The sequence below is a fragment of the Planococcus citri genome, chromosome 4 (genome assembly GCF_950023065.1).
Source record: "Planococcus citri chromosome 4, ihPlaCitr1.1, whole genome shotgun sequence".
Lineage (NCBI taxonomy): Eukaryota > Metazoa > Arthropoda > Insecta > Hemiptera > Pseudococcidae > Planococcus > Planococcus citri.
Window position 1 is genome coordinate 9087870 of NC_088680.1, and position 22146 is coordinate 9110015.

General features: G+C 33.1%; 1 protein-coding gene and 1 long non-coding RNA gene across 2 annotated transcripts in view; one reads left to right on the top strand and one right to left on the bottom strand.

Annotated features, from left to right (window-relative positions):
- LOC135845765 (thiamine transporter 1-like) overlaps positions 1-7643 on the bottom strand; it is a 75417-nt gene extending 67774 nt beyond the window's left edge. The window contains exon 1 of the mRNA XM_065364586.1: positions 7536-7643. The gene's annotated coding sequence lies outside the window, so the exon portion shown is untranslated. The remainder of the gene's footprint in view (positions 1-7535) is intronic.
- Positions 7644-16599: 8956 nt separating this feature from the next.
- LOC135844269 (uncharacterized) lies at positions 16600-21826 on the top strand. Its single transcript, XR_010558486.1, has 3 exons — positions 16600-16872; positions 19692-19789; positions 19906-21826. It is a non-coding gene; the product is annotated as an uncharacterized LOC135844269 (long non-coding RNA).
- Positions 21827-22146: the final 320 nt, after the last annotated feature.

A 22146-nucleotide genomic window follows, 5' to 3' on the forward strand; every position in this document is an offset into this window, starting at 1 on the left:
CAATTTCCATCAAACAACTTCTTGCTCCAATAGAAGACAACTTCAAGGAAAACAGTGCAGATTATCCCATTTCTTTCAGCAATTTTGGTCTACTTATGGACATGGTAAAAGGCCAAAAAGATCCCTGCCAAAGTGTACTTCAATTTACTGCAGATTTCAAAGGAGTTATTAAAATTCTACAAGACAACTACAGTTATCTATCTCACAGATCCATGAAAACACGTTTTACAAAGCTTCAAAATAAGCTCAAAAACCTCACCTCTAATGAACCACCTACTACAGAGCAAGATCAACAACTTTCAGATGAGAACTCTTAAACTTGAATTTAAAACATCAAAAACTCACCAGATACTTCAGACAACTTTCTTTTTTTTTTCTTTTTTCATCAATTATTAAAGTATTTTAGTTATTTTTCCTCAAATAACTACCTGATTGATCTTATTATATAGGTACTTGGAGCAATGTATGTTAATTTTAGTTTTAATTTTAAGTTGTATTCACACCTAGGGAAATTAGTCATTGAGGTACAAAATTAAAATTATTTTTTCGTAGCAAAAATTTAAAAAAAAAAAAAAAAAACATAAAAATTAATAAAAACAACAAAAAAAAACCAAATAAGTTAAATTTTGAAAAAAAAAAAATGACATTTTTGATACAGTGGAACATTAATGGTGTTTATAGCCACTCTGGCGAGTTGAAAACTATGATTTATCATCTAAATCCTGAAATTATTGCTCTACAGGAAACACATTTTCGTTCCCATCATTCTTTCAAGCTTAAAAATTATTCATCTTTTCGTTTTGATTTTAATGGTGGAGAAAAAGCTTGTGGAGGCAGAGCTATTTTTGTTAAAGACTCAAAAACAGCCTCTCATCTGAATATCACTACTGGAAATATACAAGCAAATGCAGTATTGATAAACTCACCAAATTCTGCCTGTACCAATCTCACAATCTGTAATATTTACGTTCCTCCCCACCAAATTATTTCTACACAAGAACTTGAAGACATTTTCTCTCAACTACCAAACCCTTACATTGTTCTGGGAGATTTTAATGCCCATTCTAAAACTTGGGGTTCCATCTCAACTAATAATCGTGGCAACATAATTGATAAATTTCTCCTAAAAAATGATACCATACTCTTAAATTCTTCAAAGCCAACCCATTTCAATATTTCTACTGGTTCTTTTTCAAATATTGACTTGACTTTTTGCTCTCCAAACATCTCTCATCTCCTCTCTTGGAATCCTCAAGATGATTTACACTATAGTGATCACTTCCCAATTAATATAACTTTTTCTGATCAAATTATAAAACCAAATAGAGAAAAATGCCCCAAATGGATTCTTGATAAAGCAAATTGGTCCAACTTCAATAAAAAAATTCTCCCTATTGATTTTTCAGTTGAGGACCTGGACTCTATAGTCGAAAAATTTACAAATTCTATTATTCAAGCAGCTATACAAAGCATTCCAAAATCTTCCTCCAAAATTTCAAAAAAATCTGTACCCTGGTGGTGCCAGGAATTAAAAAATGCAATTCTTGAACGCAAAAGGTCCTTAAAAAAATTCAAGAAAAATAGCACCATGGAAAACCTCATTGATTTCAAAAAAAAACGTGCTATTGCACGTAGGATCAATCTATCTAAACAAAGAGAGAGCTGGAATAAGTTCATGTTGAAAATCACTCAAAGCACATCAGTGAAAGAAATGTGGAAAAAAATTCGAATTTTAAAAGGATGTTACATACCAACTGAAATTTCCCACCTAACTGATGAAAATTTAACAATTACCTCTCCTCAAGAAGTGGCCAATGTCCTGGCCCAATCTTTTGCAAAGGTTTCCTCTACAAGCTCTTATAGTCCTACTTTCCAAATGATCAAGGCACAAGCTGAAAATGAAACACTTGATTTCTCATCTGAAAACCTAGAGTCCTATAACACCCCTTTTTCTATGCAAGAATTACTATACTGCTTAAATCACAACATAAAAGACTCATCTCCAGGGCCTGATGACATCCACCCTCACATGTTGAAATATTTGGATGAAAATGGAAAAAATGACCTGTTGAACTTATATAACAAAATTTGGACTACAAATTTATTTCCTCAAACATGGAAAAGTGCTATTATCATTCCCATCCTAAAACCAGGTAAAAATCCTCATCTTCCTTCTAGTTATAGACCCATTTCCTTAACATCGGTCCCTTGCAAAATCTTAGAAAAAATGGTTATCAAAAGACTAAATTGGTTCATAGATAGCACAAACTCTCTCAGTTCCTTTCAAAGTGGATTTAGAAAAAAAAGATCTACACTGGACCATCTTTTTAGCCTACAAAATGAAATTAACACTGCTTTTGAAAATAAAGAATATGTACTTTCAGTGTTCTTTGACCTTGAAAAAGCATTTGATAAAGCTTGGCGTTATAAAATTCTCAGAAAATTACACTCCTTTGGAATTCGTGGACACTTGGCATACTTTATTCAAAACTTTCTAACAAATCGTTCTTTCAGAGTTCGCCTAGATAACACTTACTCAAAATCCTTTGAAATTGAAAATGGAGTTCCTCAAGGTTCTGTTCTTAGTACAATCTTGTTTCTGATACAAATTGATGACATTTGTGATGTTATAACTAAACCACTCTCTTTGAGAATTTTTGCAGATGACTTAAACATCTCTCTTAGATCTAAAAACCTCAACCTTATTGTAGAAAAAATTCAGGAAACCCTAAACCAAATTGAAAAATGGGCTGAAACAAACGGGTTAAGTTTTTCAGAATCCAAAACACATTGTGTACTTTTTTCTAGAAAAAATCAAATCAACCCAAAACCCACTCTAAAATTTAAAGGTCGCTCCTTGGAGTTCAAATCTTCTACCAAATTTCTCGGACTTACGTTTGATGAAAAACTAACTTGGACCCCCCATTTTCTAAACGTAAAATCAGAACTCTTGAAACGTATCAATTTATTAAAAATAATAAAAAATCCTAAATATAACCCTTCCCGTAAATTATTAATCCATCTATATAAATCTCTCATACGCAGCAAAATTGACTATGGCAGTCCATGCTTTACAAAAATTTCCAATAAAACCGCCAATATCTTAAAAACTGTTCAAAATTCTTCTTTACGAATTTGCATTGGAGCTCTTTACTCCTCACCCATAGATAGCATCTACTGTGAAGCTGCGGAACTACCCTCAGATTTCAGAAAATCACTAGTAACAAATAAATTCATTACATCAGCCTCAGCTAATCCATCACATCCCCTCCAAAATCTTATCTCAATATTCAGCTTACATCATTTCCAACAAAATGACAACCCACTTGCTAAGTTCATCTCAGAAATAAAAAACCTTGAAATTGATCTCAAAAATCTCATCCAAAAACCCATAACATACCCTCCTTGGCTATTAAAACCCTTACAAATTGATTTTCAACTGAGAAATTATCCTAAAAGAAACCATTCCCCATTAGAAATCAAAAGCCACTATCTTGAACTCATATCAAACTACACAGAATTCAATTTATGCTTTACTGATGGTTCCAAAATCTCTAACCTACATATAGGATATGCTTTTTCAATAAATGAAAAAATTTTCAATTTTAAAATTCATGAGGTCTCTTCAATATTTACTGCCGAACTTCTTGCAATTTACCATTGTCTTTTGAACATATCCACCACTCAACTTGAAAACAAAAACTTTTTAATACAAAGTGACTCTCTTAGTTCCTTGATATCCATACAAAACATTTTTTCAGATCACCCTATTGTTCAAAATATTCACAAAATTCTGCTAGATCTCCAAAATTCAAACCACACCATCCACCTTATGTATACTCCTAGTCATGTCGGCATTGAAGGAAATGAAATTGTTGACACCTATGCAAAATCAGCCACTATCCCCCCTCCCTTCACCATTTTCACCCCTGACGATATAAAATCCTTCTTCAAACAAAATACTCACTCTAAATGGCAAAATTTCTGGTCATCACAGACATCAAACAAACTCTTTCAACACAAAAAAACAATCTACCCCTGGAAAAATCTTAATCACCTAAACAGAAGAGAAGAAATAATTATAACCCGTCTAAGAATAGGTCACTCTAAAATTACACACAATCATCTCTATCAAAAAATTCCGAAACCCCCCTGTCAATTCTGTGAAAATGAACCTATATCCACCCAACATTTACTATTCACCTGTCCTAAATTACAGCAAACAAGACTATCTCTCCAAATAGACCCAAATTCAATGACCATTCCAGATAACCCTTCTGAAATCCAAAAATTCATAACCCTACTTAAAAGCACCAACCTAATAAACCAAATTTAAACCCTTCTAGTCACGGGTGTAATAATCATGTAATTATAAACACCCAAAACAAAAAAAAAAAAAAAAAAAAAATCTTGGTAGTATTACGTCTTATTCAATTAATTCTTTTCCAAAAAAATTGATGTCCCATTTTTTTATCCGGACGAATAAAATAATGTAATTATTCTAGTCTGTAAAGAAAGAACATACAATGTCAACATAACGCGTTCTCTTTTCGGCACTACGAGTATAAATAAGTTCACGTAATCTGTCGAAAGTTCATTTAAATGCATTTAAATATCTAAAATATTCTAAAAATAAATCGCATCTTGTACTATAGTGATGAATAAACGTGAAATATGGAAATCACCCGTAAAAAGGAACACAACACAATACAATATCGATAGCATACTCCCTCCCAAAAAATCTCCACGGATCAAAGATCGAAATAGGTAGGTAAATAATATCAACATAGTAAATACATACATTAAGTAAGTATATTATACATCGAATCAAAATAATAAGTTTAGGTATGTACCTACCTACAAATTCATGTATTTAATTTTTAAAACCGTGAAGAAATAAAGATAAGCTCCATTGTATTGTATGCATTTGGAAAAAACATTAGATAAAAAATTGTAAACAAATCAAAAATAATTAGATATTATTGTTTTACGCAATATGAAAGTTCAAATAGGTCTTGACTTGGAGCTATTAATCAAAAGGCGACTTCAATTTCAGTAAAGAAAAAAAAATGAAAAGTTGTTATTGTATGCGATGGAATTTCAATGTTTACTAATTTGTTTGGGTGCAGAAAAAAAAAGAAAGCTGTATCATTACAAATCACAATAGGCGTGTAAAAGTCTCAAAAAGATATACGAGTAGTCTGGTAGGGAGAAAGTGGTAAAAAAAAGTACACACTGTTCATGTGTAGTGTCTAATGCTTGATTCAAGTCATTATTGGATAAATTTGTACCTACTTACATACATGAAAATTGTAAATGTTGAAAACGAGGAGTTACAAGAACCACATGTATGTCTTGTGTGATGAAATGTTGCCTTGGTATAATTTTGAAGGCATTATTCATTGCATTCTGTACTTATAATAATTTTTTTAAAATTATGAAAAATATTTTTTGCATTAAATAAATTATTCTGATCGATTTGAGTTTTTAAAATTGTTTTTTTTCTGTTTCAGGAGCGGATTTCAATTGTTACGATGGGAAAAATTGATTCTGAAGGTAAGTTTTTATTTTATATTTTTTACTGTCGTTTTTGAAACTGGGCAAATATTTCAAGGAGTGGTCTTGGATTTTGATGAGGATGGAAATGCGAGTTAATATCTTTTGGGATTGGATGCTTCCTTTTTAGGATCCATATCCCCCTCCATGATCATTTCCGGAGCTGAAAATTTTTCTGAGTGACTTACAACTCAGAATGAAGGTCTCAACTGAATTTGGTCTACATTTTTTTTCGCGATCTACTCTAATTCTAATGTACTTATTTTCTCGAAAAATATAAACCTATAACTAAATAATTTCCATTGAATTTAGAATTAATACAAACATAGGAGTACATTTATCGTGAAAAAACGTGTAAATTCATCGTTTTAATTACATTTCACTCGTAGTGAGAAAACCCTGCTTGTTTTATCTGCGCGTATGGGCCTTTTTTGGCGTCTATCTCCAAGTCTAAAGTTTAGTCGAAGTGTGTATTATCAACATACCGCCTCGTATGCTTGATTAAACAATATCTGTGCAGGAATTACCACTTTTTTTATCTTTCTGTAGTAGTTTTTTTTCGAACAGGTAAGTAGCTTGAAAAATACCCTATTTGTTCCTCTAAAATAATATTCTAATCACTCGTGATGATGAGTTGAAGTGGAACAGTTTCATTTCCAAAGTTTTATTAAGTATAAGAAGCTTGATGTGTTTGTTTGAATCTTTCATTCCTCGCAGGCCTTCAAGTACAAGGAGCTTGGTCAGCCCCATTCTAGTGAGGTGCTGGCCTTGGTACCTATAATGCTCGGAATGAACCTGGTTGCTTCCCTGGCTATAGGGACTCGTCCCGTTTCCCCTTCGTCTCCATCTTAGTTAATCACCACATTGGTTGGGCTCTGTAACTGTGAATACTTATCCTTTCAATTTATTAAGATGTACCATCTTAGACTTAAGCCAGTTGTAAGTTGTGAATCTGTAGAGATTTTGACAAAGTTCGCTCAAATTCGGTATTTAGGCTTGGTTTGGCATACGAACTAAGGGGTTTGAGTGAGGATGACTCTTGGTCATTATTCGCGGATGTTCAAATTTTTGTCAGAGGATAGAGAGGGTTAAAAAAGGCCAAAACAGACAAACCAAAAGCCAATCGATAGGAAATCAAAAGTTGTATAATATATCCAAAAATCAGTCTCCAAGAGCAATTTGGAGGGGATAAAACCGATTTTTTCGTGGTTTTTTGACCTTGGAAAATCTTTTGTCTCGCCCCTACCCCTCCAGACTGACCTAGGGAGGCTGAAATTTGTCATGTACATCCAGGAGGGTGACCTAGATGTGTCTTTTGTGGGTTTCGACTTTTCAATCCCCTCCCACCCCTTTTCAGCTGCAAAAAGTGTATTTTCCCGTCTTTTTTAATGGTTTTTGATTTTGTGTCATGACTGCAGTCACTTCAAATTGACCTAGGAGGCTGAAATTTGGCATGTGCCATCCTCAAGATGACCGATAATTGTGCTTTTTGGGGGTTTAGACTTTTCAAACCGTCCTTACCTCTTTACAGCTGCAAAAAACAACTTTTTCTCGAGATTATTTACCCAAGGGGTGGGGTGTGGAAAGAAGGGTGTAAAATGGCATTCGTCCTAAGGAGTAATAACTATTTTACTCTTTGCTCAGTTTTTTTTCCAAATGGCTTGATAGTAGTTGAAAATGAAAATTTTCAGTAGACCGAGTGTTGCATTTCAAAAATTTGAAAGTGAAGAAAAATTCATATTTTTGATGAATTATGAGGTCTGATTGCAACTGAATCAATCCCAATAGCAGCAGAAACATCATCAACAACGAATTCAATCGCCAAACACCGAAAAAACGTGGGAATTATTTGAACGACGCCCACGTGGAGCAAGAATCATCCTCCAAAATGAAACAACTGCTATAAAACGATTCAAAATTTACACTTATTCTATAATAATTAATTCAACTATTGTTAAAAATCAAACTGTTATACTCACCAAGTTGTACATATATTACAAAAAAACTGAAAAATTGTTCACAAAACAAGAAGCGGATTGGCAGCCAAAAAAAAGTAAAATCACTTTTATAAGAATAAATATCTACCACACGGTTTCAGTCGAACACGAATTCCAAAAAAAAATAAATAAATAAATCACTCAAACAATTGTATAAGTATAACAATAAAAAAATTCTATTTTAAATTGAGTAATTAGAGTTGAGATCATGTCAAAAAAAAATTTGAAATGAGTGTATTTTCTACCAGTACACGCTACATAAACGCGTTATTTAGCACTAGTAGAGCGCGGTGGTTCAACTGATAGCGTAGGGAAAATCAAAAGGGGGAGGGGGATCACGTGGAAACGTTCGAATGATAACGATGTATGGTAACCGTAAATAGAAGGAAAATTCGTAGGTATCTGTATACCGATGTACTGAGATGTGATTTGTAATAATTTTAAATGAAAAAAAAGCATCGCAGCATTCAAAACGGTACAAACTTGAGTGAAAATCGGGTCAAAACCCTCAAAATATACATTTAGAATTTTCCACAACTGTACATGACTAATTTAAGCCTTTTAAGTGAATTTGATGAGGCTCCAACGATGACTCAAAATGAAAAACTGCTAAAAAAAAAGCGCAAAAATCCGTCTTTTTGAAGCAGAGAAGGGGGTTAGGGAGGGGTTGGAAAATCGTAATCTCCAGAATGTGCATCTAGAACATTTTTTTAATGTACATTTGAAATTTTAGCCTCCTGGATCAATTTGGAAAGGCTCCAGCGTTGACTTAAAATTAAAAACGTTGGAAAAATGCACAAAAATCAAATTTTTGCTGTTGAAAAGGGGGTAAGGAAGGGTTAGAAAGTCGCAATCTCCTAAAAGTACACATAGGGCATCCTCAAAATATAATTGCCAAATTTCAGCCTCCCAAGTCAATTTCTAGAGGCTCCAGCGTTGTCTTAAAATCAAAAATCTTTGAAAAAAGCTCCAAAATCCACTTTTTTGATGCTGAAAAGGAAGTAGGGAGGGGTTGGAAAGTCGCAATCTCCAGAATGTGCATTTAGAACATTTTTTAAATGTACATTTGAAATTTCAGCCTCCTGGATCAATTTGGAAAGGCTCCAGCGTTGAGTTGACCTCAAAAATCGTCAGTAGAAGGCTCGAAAACCACTTTTTGGAGCTGAAAAAGGAGGCAGGGAGGGATTGGAAAGTCGCAATCTCCAGAAGGTGCATCTGGGACATTTTCTAAATGTACCTACATGCCAAATTTCAGCCTCCTAGGTCAATTTGGAAAGGCTCCAGCGTTAACTTAAAATCAAAAATCGTTGGAAAAATGCACAAAAATCCAATTTTTTGCTGTTGAAAAGGAGGTAAGGAAGGGTTAGAAAGTCGCAATCTCCTAAAAGTACACATAGGGCATCCTCCAAACATACACGCCAAATTTCAGCCTCCCAAGGCAATTTCTGGAGGCTCCAGCGGTGCCTTAAAATCAAAAATCTTTGAAAAAAGCTCCCAAATCCACTGTTTTGTTATTGAAAAGGGCGTAGGGAGGTGTTGAAAAGTTGTAATATCCAAAAAATACATCTAGGCCATCCTCTAAATATTCATGCCAAATTTCAGCCTCTTAAATCAGTTTCGGGAGGCTCCATCGATGACTTATAAAATCAAAAATCGTTAGAAAAAGGCACAAAAATCATTCTCTTGCAGCTGAGAAAGGCTGGGGAGGGGCTGAAAAGTCGAACCCCCCAAAAAGCACATCCAGGGCATTTTCCAGATATACCTACATGCCAAATTTCAGCCTCCTAGGTCAATTTGGAATGGCGGTGGGCGTCACACGAGGTTTTTCAAAATCGAAAAAACATGAAACCCCCTATTTTCTCCCCTCCAAATTGTTTCAATAAGCTGAATTTTGGATATTTTGTTAAACTTTTGATTAGTTCATTGATTAGTTCCAAATTTGACTGTTTTGTCTTTTTTCATCCCCCTTATCCCCTCCTAAAAATATTACCTACGTATTTTCGACCTGCCAAATCGATTGGAAACTGTTTCAAATCGTTTTGAGCAGTTCTGGAGCCTCCATCAGATTTTAAAAATCAATTTAGGTAGCTGAAATTTGGGTTCAAAGCGGAAATGGATATCTGAAGAGGCTCCCTTGTAAGTTTTCAAAAAAATGAAGAAGAACGAGATTGTTTTTTTTTAAAAAGCTCAAATTTTTGAGAAAAATTTGAAAAGTTTGAGTTGAATTGATTTTTAATGATGTGAAATTTCAATTTTTTTATTTTTTAAATTTCTATCTGATAAAAAAAAAAAACAAAAAAAAATGGCAGAGCATAAAATTTCCTGACAGCAGAGCATATTGCATTTTTTCCTAATGCATGAGCTATGAAGTAAAGATTCAGAATGCTCGACTTGATTGGACAATTTTTTTTCTAAATTGACACAATAGCCATCCTGTATACTTAATAATTCCATTCTCGTTGTTATTAAAATTTAGTACAATACCCTCAAATTTTCCTATCTTCCCATTTCCTATTCTCTTCATCTCATATCCACTTCGATAGAAAAAAACAACAACACACAAAATCGTTCACGAGCACACCCAAGGTTCTCTACCAAATTAGGAAGCATGAAAAAAACCAATGTCCTCAACGAAAACAAAAGTTCGACAGTACATCGACAACACGGGTAAATAATAAAATAATTTGTAAACAATCTGAGCGAGTCATGTTCGACTAAGTACAAAACAAGTTTTTCAATTTTTTATTATGCTATATACTTAATAGATTAATTAATAACGATGTTATTGCGGCTGTTATCATCGCGTTTTAACACTCATAAGTATAGCATATCGAAGTTGTATACACATTTTCACATCTTTAATAAATTATTCCAGACAATACAACAAACCATACACACTACACAGATGAGATGAGATGGAGAGAGACGAACGAGTATTTAAAATTTATATTGAACTGTTTACTGTCAAGTCGCACTCGTACCTCTCTTCACCATTTCCAAATTGTAGACCCTTCTTACGTATACTCGCGCGAGAGGAGTATTCAAATACACGCTGGACTGAGAGAGATCATTTTTATCGTACATACTCGTATACGAGTATATCGTGACACGTCTCAGCATGCTTTTAAAAACATTTCTCGACATGTGGTTCGCAGACAAGGCTTGTGAATTTAAGCTTTTAGTAGACCAAATAAAAAACAATTTATGACTAAAAGCATACCGCACATTTTATATTATTACCCTATATATATATTTAGGGCGACGTAACAGCAGAGTATACACATAGATCGCTAAACAAACCATCTACAAACCCTGCCTAAAATTTTTCGAGCGAAATTACCTACCTACTTAGTACTCATATGTACTAGAAAATAATAAATATTGTTTTCATTAAATCGAGAGTGAAAACAAAACTAAATATTCGTCGAACTGACTTCAAGCTGTACGAGATGAGAGATTGTATTTATTTTTATGTTATCTTGTATATCTGAATTAATATTGTGAACGTTGATCCTAATACATATTCACTGATTCGGAACCAAAATGCTAGGTTTCTAACCCGAGTACGTTATACACTTGAAAAAAAAAATAAGAACAGTTCAAATCTTTTTGCCTTCTGTAAAGTTTAAAAACTAGACCCTTGAAAACTAACAAATTGCACAAAAGATTGCGTATTTCCTTCTTAAAACTATCTCATCGTCAATTTGAACAAGTACAGGGGTGAAGAAGCAATGGCCAAGCATCGAATAAAATGATGAAAAAACTGAATTGAAAATTGTTGTTTTTTTCCCCATCAATTTGATCAATAATTTGAAACTCACATAGGCTTCTTCGAAGATGATTCGTAATACCGAACTATAATAGTAGGAGGGGAGGGGGGCGCATAAGAATCTATTGCACCCCCCCCCCGTCGATCCTCCGGGACAGCTTTTTTCTAGGGATAGCCCTTTTCCTAAAAAAAAAAGTGGCCCTACTTACAAAATGGCGGCCATTTTGATTGCCAGGTCAGCCGAAATCGTAGATTTTGAGTTCTAACCTTCCAACATAGGACTTGCACGAAATTTTTAAACCGTATAAAGGTAGATCGAAAGATCAGGCAAAAATTTATCACCTGTCAAAATTTCAAGTGCTAAAGTGTCTTTTTCGATTTTTGGTGAATTTTTGAAAATCAAAAGGCCAAAAATGTGAGAAAAATCAATCTAAAATTCTGGATATACCCTATTTTGTTTCACACCATTTTGAGCAGTTCTGGAGCCTCTGAGTAGATTTTTAAAACTCGAAATTCCCACAACATTTCATCAAATGGAGTTGGAAAGCCGAAATTCATTCTACAAACTAATTTGAATGAGTCGTTTTGGAGCCTCCAGTAGATATTTGAAACTTGAATTTAGCCCTTTCTCCATCAATTTCTCAAAAAAGAAGATTCTTTTTGTATAAGGTTATCGTGTTCTTGATTTGTTATCTGTTTCCAATAATAGTCCGGCATATGACAATAGGAGTAATTGCACCCCCCCCGCCGATCCTCCGGGACAACTTTTTTCTTAAAGGGGACATCCTAAGGAACATTTTAAAGCAAACTTGCCAAAAAAAAAGTTGGCCTTACTTACAAAATGGCGGCCATTTTGATTGACAGGTCAGCCGAAATCGCAGATTTTGCGTTTTAACATAGGACTTGCACGAAATTTTCCAAACTTTACGAATGCGAATCGATAGATCATGCAAAAATTTATCACCTATCAAAATTTCAAGTGCTGAAGTGAGTTTTTCGATTTTTGGTGAATTTTTGAAAATCGAATTTAGGCCAAAAATGAGGGAAAAAATCAAAAATTTACCAAATTGACCAAGAAAGCTGAAATTTGGGATATACCCTATTTTCGACATGCCAAATCGATTGGAAACTGTTTCAACCCGTTTTGAGCAGTTCTGGAGCCTCCAGCAAATTTTTGAAACTCGAAATTCCCACAAAATTCCATCAAATTAGAGTTGTAAAGCTAAAATTTATTCTAAAAGCTAATTTCAATACGCTACGAAGTACTGCAGGTGAATTTCAAGTCGTTTTGGATCCTCCAGCGACTTTTTAAAAATTCCTAAAGCCTCCAGCAGATTTTTGAAACTTTAAATTTTCACAAAATTTTATCAAATGGAGATGGAAATCTGAAATTTACTCTACACTCCAATTTTAACACCCTCTGAAGACGACTTCAGGTGAGCACAAGTAATTTTAGGGCCTCCAGCGGTTTTTTTTGAAAATTACTGGAGCCTCCAGCAGATTTTTGAAACTTTAATTTTTTACAAAATTTCATCAAATGGAGATGGAAATCTGAAATTTACTCTACACTCCAATTTTAACAACCTCTGAAGGCGATTTCAGGTGGGTTCAAGTCATTTTAGGGCATCCAGCGACTTTTTTGAAAATTACTGGAGCCTCCAGTAGATTTTTGAAACTTGAAATTTCCCCAACATTAATTTATCAAATGGAGTTGGCAAGCTGAAATTTACTTCGCAGACTACATGGTAGTTTCAAATGGTTTTTAAGCTTCCAGCTACTTTTAGGAAATTTTAATTTTCCAAAAAAAAAAACGTCATACAACCTTTCAAAAAGTTGCTGGAGGCTCCAAAACGACTTGAAATTCATCAGCAGCCAACTTCGTAGCGTATTGAAATTAGTTTGCAGAATGAATTTCGACTCTCCATCTTAGTTTAATGATATTTTGGGGAAATTTCACGTTTCAAAAATCTGCTGGAGGCTTTAGGAATTTTTAAAAAGTCGCTGGAGGATCCAAAACGACTTGAAATTCACCTGCAGTACTTCGTAGCGTATTGAAATTAGCTTTTAGAATAAATTTTAGCTTTACAACTCTAATTTGATGGAATTTTGTGGGAATTTCGAGTTTCAAAAATTTGCTGGAGGCTCCAGAACTGCTCAAAACGGGTTGAAACAGTTTCCAATCGATTTGGCATGTCGAAAATAGGGTATATCCCAAATTTCAGCTTTCTTGGTCAATTTGGTAAATTTTTGATTTTTTCCCTCATTTTTGGCCTAAATTCGATTTTCAAAAATTCACCAAAAATCGAAAAACTCACTTCAGCACTTGAAATTTTGATAGGTGATAAATTTTTGCATGATCTATCGATTCGCATTCGTAAAGTTTGGAAAATTTCGTGCAAGTCCTATGTTAAAACGCAAAATCTGCAATTTCGGCTGACCTGTCAATCAAAATGGCCGCCATTTTGTGAGTAAGGCCAACTTTTTTTTTGGCAAGTTTGCTTTAAAATGTTCCTTAGGATGTCCCCTTTAAGAAAAAAGTTGTCCCGGAGGATCGGCGGGGGGGGGGTGCAATTACTCCTATTGTCATATGCCGGACTATAAGACTTGGTTTTTTCTTCTCCTTTTTCTTAGGTTAATTTTGTTGTTGTTTTATCGCGAGAATAACGCATTCGACGAATTTTTAGCTAGGTAAATAAAAACAAAAAATTTTATAATTGGGCATGTTTGTCCTCACTCCTCAGTCTATGCCTGTTTTTTTCATACTTCTTGATTTAAAAAAATAAATAAAATATGTATACTTATGTATTTGGCTTCTCGTAAAAAGTGTTTGTTTTTTCACTCCCCCCCCCCAAAAGGTGTATTATCGTTACCATCAATCTTTTTTGATTACTGAAGGTTCTTTCTGTTACACCACGTTCTTGACTTTCTTTTTGTTTCCAAACATACTTTGCTTTTTCTTTTTCTTCTTTTTCTCATTTCTATATTTTTGCAAAGTCGTGTTTCTTCAACAAAAATATGAGTTGAACAAAAATATGATGAAGAATCGACTAAATCGAATAAAGTCCTCGTAAAAAGACAAGTCCAAAATGTTGTCAAACGAGCAACAACTAAGTAAGTAAAGCAAACAAAACTTAGTCAATTTTTTTTAATTAATAAATTTTTAGCGTCTCTTTGGGTCAAAATTTACTCTCCAAGATCTACAAAAAGTAACAATAAAATGAAAAAAAATCCCATTTTCAATACTTTGGAAGCATACGATCACTTTTTTCTCTCTTCCACCCCCCTCCCCACCATTCAGTGATAGATCTCATAACCTTCATTTGACGAATTTCCTACAATTTTGGGTAAAAGAATTTTATTCTTGAATATTAGAAAAATCTGGCTATTTAAAAAATCTTTTTGGGATGTAGCCCCCGTTCTCCCTCTTCATGGGGGGGGGGCTTTTATAACGTATGGATTATTCACGGTATTCGTTTCATTCGAATTTTCACGTTTTAAAGAGTTTGAACTTCACTCAGAAAACTATGACTGGGGGCCCTGCCTTGAAAACGAAAAGTCGTGACACAAAATTTGAGATCAGCGATCCGTATTTCAATTCTAATCTATGTAATTCTCATCAATTTGGGGTTAAAATGAAATGATCACGACTTTTATTCGATATTAAAAATTTGACGCTCAATTTAATAAAAATACTCACGTGTATCTCATCAAAATAAATATTGAAGCTTATAATAATATTTTTTCATATCACCCCTTTCGTAATATTTTGCATGATCTTTTTCATCTTGTATTTTTTTTTAAATCGTTCCATCCTTCTTTAATGAATTTTTAAATTAATTAGATACGAATATTTCAAGACCACTTCCTTTTGTACCCCCTTCCCTTCGCCTCTCCTCTCCTGACCTCTCCTCCCAAAAGACTCACCCTTAATTTTAAAAAGTTGAAATTGTTTCGATTATTTCCAAAGTCCTCCCCTTTTAATTTTTATACCTATTCATTTTCTGTAGAACATGAAGAAATTTTGAAAAATCTACTAATTTTTAAAATATGTACCTCATCATGGCGACCAGATTGAAATAAAAACACCTCGATGGAGACGATATTAAAAAATTATCACTACATTGGAACACGTCAAGGCATAAGGAACTCATCCTCGAAAATTTTCGACCCTTACTCAATCCCCTGTCCAAAAATTTGACGTCCTTACGTTGCAAGTTTTTTTCTACAATAGATATATTTCTCGTAAAAAATTCTTTCGACTAGTTTACGAGTATTTCATACAAATACATAATTCAACGTGTGATATTGCAGTTCAATTTAAATTATACAGTAGGTCAGCGGTTATCGGTAATTAATCGTCTACATTTCGAGATTATTAACGTTGGAAATCAAATTGAAATTTATACGAACTCGTATAGGTACATATAAACAAATCGTAAATCAAATAATATAACGAACGGCGGCGTGGTAAATTTAGGAAGAAAAAACGTGACTTTGTTCAATTTAATGTGCTCAAAAGGGGGGGGGTCTGTTTTTTTTTTTATTAAAAATTATGCTCATTAGGTCACTCGTGATAAAGTTTTCTCTCAGGGCTAAAATTCCTTTCAGGTCGAAAAGTGGTAAGTGTTTTTTGAGATAACGTTTCAATGAAGCGATATTTTCGGAATTAATGTCGAGATGGTGGACTTCGAATGTTTTCTTTTATCTTTAAAGGAAGCAAGGAAAGAGAAAATGTGTGATCGGAAGCTCAATTGATTCGAATCCCCCCCCCCCCATCCTTAATTACCACTATCTCATTTGATGAGATTTAAAAGATTCTATACGAAGGTGATTAAAAGTTACGAGATGTTATAATTTTATTAATTTTGATCAATTTTCCTTCTTGGAAAATTTTTATTAAGTTTCTTGAAAAAATTATTGATGATGATCCAAGTTTGTTCGGTGAAATTTCCTAAGATTCCACCGAAGTCTTAAATAGTTTTAAATATATTTTTAATTTTTATTTCCTGTTGTTTGAATTAAACAAAAAAAAAATTGACCGAAAAGTAAATTTACGATGCTCTACCTGAGTATTTTTTTTTCTCGCACAATTCGAATAATTTTTAAGAACCACTGCTTAGTGCTTACTATAAATTAATCGCAAAACTAAATTAAGATTGGAAATTGGCGCGATTTACTTACCATGAGGTTACCTAGATAAGCATTTTTTGATTATCGATAGATTTTTTTATTAGTACCCATAACATATTTTTGATACGCTGCTTATTGAATTTATTTTTCTTCGAGATATTTCTACATGTTTAATTTCAAGCCTCAGAATATCAGAATATTCTCTTGCGATGTGGCAGACAGTTTCTCAGTCTATCAGAATCTCCACAAAGTGGAACATGATGTTCTGATTGGCTGGAAAACGTCAGCAGTTTATATGTGCCTATTGTATTATTCTGTATTCCAATTTCAACTATAGCGATTTGATTTTAATGTTGTGTATGGTTGCGATGTACATATATGCCAAAGCATTTGAAGAAATGTATTGATAACCATCTAAAGGTAAATGAGACATTTTTATTTAAATTTTTGTCCCAGTTTTATATCTGATGTCGTTATCAGACTTCTGAATATTTCATGTCGTTTTTTATTGCTTTAAATATATTGGCTTTAAATCAAGCTGAAAAAATGTCGTAATTTCTTATCGATTAAATATCGACAAGATTTGTTCTTCACGTGCCTGAAAGTTTTGCTTTTTAGATACATTTGCAAAATTATTACAAATTTTTACGATACCTCATGTCTATATTTTTACCAAACTTGCAAAAAAAGTTCTGATGGTTTGTGTGAAACTTGTAAAAAAATCGTAAGTTTTGCCAAACGTTTAAAAAAGCTTAGTTTTTTTTTGCAAAAATTTTTTTAAAATCGTAATTCTACACAATTTGTGAATACATGTTCTGGTTTTGCCAAAATTGAAAAATAATGACCAATTTTCCATGTTTTTTTTTCAAATTTCAGTTTGAGATTTTTTATTTACATATTTTCTTGTCTTGAAATTTCTAGTTATTTTTTGGAAACTGAGAAATGTTGAATAAGGGGGGAAGGGGGGGGGGTAGAGCCGCGCTGATAAAATCCAGGGGAGGGGAAGAGGGTAGAAAAAAGTTGAAAAATTTTATTTAGTGCATTGTACATAAGCCCTACAATTTCTTCAGTTTTTATGTTTTTTGCTTTTTATTTTTTCGAGGGCCCGAAGGGGCTTGGGGAGGGGATCGAGCTGGGATTTTGACAAAAATTGGTGCGAAAGTTCATTGCTTTCTTTGAGGGGGAGATTACCTGGAAAACTTTGAAGATTCCTTGCTGTAGAAGTGTTTGAGTCAAGGGGTTTCAAAGTTGAGTATTTTTTGGCATAGTAGAGTCAAAAACTTTTCAAAAGGAGTACTGAACGAAATATCCAAGTGAATATTGAAAAAGTCAAAATTTGAAGTGATTTTCTGCATAATATAAATCGTTCATAATTATACATTTGCACCATTATTTTATGAAAATTGAGGTAAAATTAGTGCTTAAACAAAGCAACAGCAGACATTTTCCGAAAAAATTGTTTCACAAAGCAAACAATTCTTATTGGATTGGATTTTCACTCTTTGAAACACTTTTTTTTGGAGGGGGGGATGATGAGGGGAAAAATACAAAATTCTTCGGCGAGGGTTCCAATATGTTTTAAGTCTTGTTTTTTAAAATCGAAGTTTCGCTTCAGGAAAACTTTTTTTTACCAATATTATACAAAAAAGTCCTGCCTTTCCACATTTTGGGTGGGGGGTGGTTGCAATTTAATGAATTTCTTCATTTCACAAGGGTCATTTGATGTGAATCCGTTTATCTACTCGCTTCTTTTTTTTTAGAATTATTTTTCTCCATTTTTTTTCGTATTGTTTGAAAACTTGAAAATTTTAAATTGAATAAATTTTGGCACCATCTCTTGCCCTTCACTTTTGCTCTCTAATTGAAGAATTTTTTTGAAAAAAATTCCTGTTAAAAGTCTCGTTTTCTTGCAAAAAAATGTTTAGTTTTTTTTCCTACAAAAAAGTTCTTCTTTTTCACTTTTTTTGGGGGAGGGGGGAGGTGTTTGTAGCCAGTTCAAACTAGTTTTTTTAAAAATAGTTGAATTGTATCTCTTCATTTTTTCATTTCTGAAGGATCATCTGATTTATGAATAAAGAGCTTTTTCATTCAAGCTTTGTAATTTTCCAAATACTCTCTTCTGTAGGTACTTAGAATTCTCCTCCCCCCCCCACATTTTTTTGTATTCTTTGAAAACTAGAAAATTTTGAATCGAAGAAATTTCTACACCACCTCTCGGTCTTCATCATCGCTCCCAAATTGAAGCATTAAAAATTTTGTCTGCTAAAAATCTCTTTTTCTTGTTAAAATTTCAAAAAAGTCCTGCTTTTAGCCATTTTTGATGTTTTTAAATTAAATTTTTAAATTTTTCATTCATTCTTCTTTTAAAATTTTAATTAAAATTTTTTTTCGTTTCTAAAAAAAATTGAAAACTGTTCAGTCTCTTCAGCTCATGGAATTTATCTTTCGAAGCCCTGTTTGCCAAAATTTCCTAGTCATGTTTGTATCAGAATTTTGAAGTTTTTTCCCCTTAGTTTTCTTCGAATTATTACCTCTCTCTCCTCTTAATTGATATAAGTTTGAAACATTTTCTCGATAAAAATCTTGCCTTTTTCATCAAAGTTTCTAGGAATAGAACGTGATTATTTCTTGCAAAAATAGCAAAAAAGTAGATACCTTTCTGTCCATTTTTAGCTTGATCTTCTATAAAACAAAGACGAGTCCAAATCCATAAAAATGTCTGATTTTTAAAATTTTTAATTTTTCTCATTTTTTCGAGGTTTCAACAAAATTTGCTCAAATTTGGTGTTTAGACTTGGTTCGGCGTACAAATTAAAGTGTTCGAGGGAGGAGGACCTTGGGTCAATATTCGCGAATGTCCAAATTTTTGGGAGGTGGTAGCGAGGGAATGAAAAAGTCCAAAAAGGGCAAACTAAAAGTCAATCGATAGAAAATCAAAAGTTGTATATCATATCCAAAAATCAGCTTCCTAGAGCAATTTGAAAAGGAGAAAACAAGTGATTTTTTGGGATTTTTGACTTTTCGTCAACCCCTCCTGCCAGTTTTCAGTTACAAAAGTTTTTGATTTTGTGTCATCTCATCTGCAGTGGAGCATTTCAAAATTTACCTCAATTTTAGTAAAATTTGATGAAACTTTTTACTTTATAATTTTACAAAAACTGGTCAGCTTTTTTAAAATTACCTTATTATCAGCAAAAGTAACTTCTTGTGATAACGCTGTAACCTGTCTGTTGTTCTAGAATATTTTATCTTAAAGGTGGTCTGTTTTGCCTTAACACCGCGCGGAAATGATATCGAATTGGAGAACGATGTTGCTGAATTCAGAAAAAATAAAACGGTTGGTTGAAGTAATTTTTTGATTAAAAATTTTCGATTTTCTGGTTTCAAAATCAATCTAGAATAATTCCAGTGTAAAAGTGAGTACGTAATTCTTTGTTTGAATTTTTTAAATAGGTGAATGTGAGAATAAGGGTATGATATTGGGATTGAAATTGATCGGCGAAAAGTATTCGTTTTGGAACATGATGATACTACACATCTAAAGAGCAGCTAGCAGCTGAACTAAGAGAAGCAGTCAAAGTTAAATATTCCGAGAGTTTCATATCATTGTGACATGACTGTTTTTGATGCGGTGGAATAAAACCTATTTTCTGAGGCTGTGAATTCATAAGGAAATGCTACCTACGTCTTGGATTATCTGACGTAGAATGATGATACCAAAATATGATGAACTTCTCGCTGGAAATGTATAAATATTCAGAACCTCACGTTGTAAGGTATTGATCCCTGGGAGTACCTCTTTTCGATTCAAATCTAAACGCCGTCATTAAAAACTCATGCCAGTGTTCGAAGAAGATCTATTTGAAGATTGTTATCCACGCCTACACCTACAGTGACAGAGACACCAACACGAGGATCCTGAAATTCTCAGTATTGGATAAAACACGTGAATATTTATTTTATAACATGTGAAGATAATGCGATATGCAATCATAACTAGATTCGAATGTAATGAAAATGATTGAAACCTACGTAATACTCGTAAAAAAAAAACGATCTATAGAATGCCTTTTGGCTTTTGTGACCTCCTATTCATCACTACTTGGATTTCCAGTTCGACAATGAACGATCGAAACAACAAATGGATTCCTCAGTGAGGCAAATGATAAAGAATTAAATCGAAGAGGAAAACTACGAAATGTTTCACAGAATGCATAAAGCAGATTCGAAAACATCGACTTTGATCTAGACCAGAGCTGAACCTCAATCATTTTTGGATTTCTTTCAAACCTATACAGTTGAGAGATCTATAATTTTCAATTATTGATGCCATGCTGGATGGATTAAATCATGAAAATTCGTATAACATAGCTTTAAAGGCATACTTATAATTTTCTGGATATTATACGGTTCAAAAAATCTATAGATAATCAACGTTTTATTCATAATATGTGATATTTTTGCCTTTTTCTCCTAAAATTCATCCCTTAAGCATTCAAAACGACCTACTTTTTGCTTGAACGCTTGAATTCTTGATTAATAATGGTGTTTTACTTGTTGTTTTGTATGGAAGAAGATCACAACTTACCTTCTGCAATTTTTTTTTGCAGTTATGAAAGAAAAGAAAACTGCAAAAATGCTTAGATTTATTACTCTGTATGATTCGGTTTACATATCGTTGATTCTTTTCCTCCCTTAACTATCATTTTGTCGCTTGAACAGAGGCTTGTTTTGTCGGTATCTTTGCCCATTTGGTAAAAATACTCACAAAACATGCTTTTTAGCCTACTTACGAGAAAAATTACGAGTTTTAATATCTAGTCCAATAGTAGAGATTTTTCTCTTATATATTTTTCATGCTCATTAACCAAATAAAGCATCATTATTTTAATTTGTATTGTGTTGAAATATACTCATTTATCATGCGTGTACTATTAGTATTATTTATCGGCATTTTAAGAACCTATTTTATCTTTCAACTCTGAAAAATTGAAGGGTGATTGCGTAACAATTTGTAGTCGATACCTACCAAATAAATACTCACACATGTATAAAAATAGCTCATTTCATATAAACCGTTGTTATAGAAGGTAAAATTATCAGTCGAATAATTAAATTTTCCTAATTTTTGTTATCAAGAAACAAAAGACCAGAGGTAATTATAATTCAACTGCAGGCCTAACTAAGTACATAGATATAACTCTTTTTATAATCATGGAGGGTATTTCAAGATGCTAAAAATTTGTATTGTAATCTAATCTTTCAAAATGTGTGAAAAGTTGTGCTCGGTGAATGTGCAAAGATACATTTTTTTTTTATTAAATAAAAATTTATGCTGTAGGTAGGTATTCTGTAAAAAAAAAGTATATATTACATCACGATAAATAAATATTTTGTTGGAATTAACTATGGGTGGCTCTTATTTATAGGTACCTACTTGAGAATTTTTTTTTGCAATTTTGTTCTCCCTTCCCCTAAAGTTGCTGACTTCTCATCTCCACCTCAAGATTAAGTGATATCTACCAAAAAGTTTTCCAACTTATCAAAAATTGAATTGTTTACGTTATTACGTTCCAATCCTTGTGGATTTGGTCGATTTTTATCAGAAAACCACTATTCAATAGTTTTTGAATTCCCACCTGCAGCTTTCTCTATTTAAATAAAAAAATTGAAATGTTTACGTTTTTGCATTTC